Raw genomic sequence first — 2,499 nt, forward strand, 5'->3', positions numbered from 1 at the left:
CTTATTTTATTTTATTTTATTTTATTTATTTATTTTTAATTAATTAATTTTTTTAGTTGAAGAAATTATTTAAATCGCCCCCTGTCCACCTCCCCGCCTCCTCCCTCCCCTCTCCCCTCTGCTACTAATGCTTTAAATGGGCAGCCTCTTTTAAAGCAGAGACCTATGTATTTCTAACAGTGAAAAGTTAGAAGGTTTTGATAAGTCTGGCATATAGCCTATAGTTTGAGCTTCCATCTCTTTAGTAGTGTCAGTAATTGGCTCCTTTAAGTAAAGGGTAAAGGGCGGGGGGGAGGCGCGCAAAATCCCTTGAGGTTAAAATATACAACTAAATGATTTTCCACTTTTTTGTATGCTTGATGTGTATCGTCTCATGTCTCTTGAACATTAAAGTGACTTACTGGTCCCAGGAAAAAAGGTAATTTGACCTTGTTTGTAGTAAGTGAATCACTTATGAATAAACTGTTCACATTTTACAGGTGAATAAACTCTTTAAGGGCACCAACCAGCGTGCTGTCTCATAAATTCCTTAGTCTCTCATTTGCAAAAGTTATGTGCTTGCATTTTTGCCTAGATGATGGATTTTGAAGGTCTGACATAATTTAATTTCCCCCTGAAATAAAAAAGTATAACTTTAGAGCCTTCTAGTAATTACTAGACTGTGTAGAAGGAACAGATTCCAAAAAGCAACAAGTTCATATTCTCAGTGGTTCAGTTCCCCTATGGACTCTGCTACATTGCTTTTGGATTAGCAAAAATCAGAGCTAGAAGGCCACAAGTGTTGAGAGTAAATGATAGTCTGATTGTAATAAGGCAGTTTTGTTGTATCCATGTAAGAGCTGAGAAATCCTAGTTGAGCCCTGCTATTTGTAATGACCTTCTATTTGTAATAGTCAGAAAAAGACAAGAAAAAAATCTGTTATGTAGCTCAACCGACTAAAGTTCTCTCCATGATTAGATAATTACTTAAATTTTAGTTTTGGCTTCCATTATTGATGAAGCTCTTCTGAAAATCTCTCTTTTATACATGAATTATTTTCTGTGTAGGAGGATTTATGTGCAAGTTATACCAAGAAAGAATTGTGGTTCAAGTTTAATGTTGAGGGACTGTGTACATTTGGGTTTGAAAACTTTATTTTGTTTCTCTGAAAAACTAGTAGTTATTCACTAATACAGGTAGGAGATGTCTGATTTGCTTAGAGTTTGCTGCTGAAGAGTTTTCATTTCTGTTGTTTCTTCTCAGAAGCTCAGTATGCTAAAAATTAAATGCCCTTGATTCTTGACTTCAAGTGCAAAGAGGCTCCTTTAGCATACTGCTTTTTGTTTTCCTTTTTAAATGAAGTTTTGTTTGTGTTATATAAATGAAGGGCTCCTGGGCTAGGGTGTAGTTATACATGAAATTTATAAAACGTTTTTGCCTGTGCTAGCTACTAAGTATGTGAGTTCTCTAAGCCTTTCTGAAGGAAGCATCTAATTTTTAACTTTAATGAGCAACAAAACCAGCTTTAAATTCTCAGTATTGCTACACTGTAAAACTACCTTATATATTTTGTGTGTGTGTGTGTGTGTGGAGCTACTTTAAATTTTTAATGTCTTGCAATCCTAATATCTCTACTAAATCACATTTTCTCCCATAATGATACAATTTCTCTCTAGCCATTATTTTTTTTAGAGAATGATGACAGAATAATTCACTTTATCACAAGACATCTTTGTTAGATTTATAAATTTGGAACTGTTTGAGATCAAACTTTAAATCTCATATTTTCTCTAAAATCCTATTTGGTAAAACAAAATAAGATTTTACAGATTATTTATTTGTATCTCTTTCTGCTTGAAATAGGACTGCAGTCTTCTCCCATCCTGGTTCTGGTACCTTCCTGTAAAAAGCATTAGTGATAAACAGGATTTAGCTCTATACTCATTGATTCAAAACTGCCTTGCAAGTAATTTCCCATAGTTTCTATAATGAAGCATATGGTGGTAATATACTGTGCCTCTGATAATGGGGAGTAGTTTCAGAATACTCTCAACATTTTATATTTTAAGAGTGTGTGTGTGTGTGTGTGTAGACTTAATGGATTTTATTTTTTATATGCTTATACTTGGTTTTCAGGATTTAAATGGGGGCATTTCTGAATAAAACTGGTAAAAAAATGTTTATTGTTATTACAGGTAATTCATGCACACAGATTTTAGGAGGCTTGGAATGATCTTGTGGAGAAAACTTGGTAGAAGAGGGGACATTTTCTGTAACTTAAGTTGTCATAGTAACCTACATCAAGAATCACACTTGGAATCCAGGCCCGAAGAATTTCAGGGACAATAAACATTCTGGTTGCATTCATCGTCTCTTTTTCTTATCCTCCAAGAAAGGAGCCATCTATTGTGACCTAATTATTTCATTTCTGTTTTTAGAAGATGGGTAGCAGTTTGCATTTTTTAGCATGTTGAAACTTTCCTGGTGTAGAGTAAAAGTGAAAAAGTTTAGCTATTTAT

The 2,499-nt window shown here is 34.0% G+C and overlaps 1 protein-coding gene across 2 annotated transcripts in view; it reads left to right on the forward strand.

Moving 5' to 3' along the window:
• The window catches only part of RASSF8 (Ras association domain family member 8), a 94,406-nt gene that overhangs the window by 26,307 nt on the left and 65,600 nt on the right, over window positions 1-2,499 (forward strand). The window lies entirely within an intron of this gene.

This window comes from Pteropus vampyrus, unplaced genomic scaffold (assembly GCF_000151845.1).
Source record: "Pteropus vampyrus isolate Shadow unplaced genomic scaffold, Pvam_2.0 Scaffold82, whole genome shotgun sequence".
Lineage (NCBI taxonomy): Eukaryota > Metazoa > Chordata > Mammalia > Chiroptera > Pteropodidae > Pteropus > Pteropus vampyrus.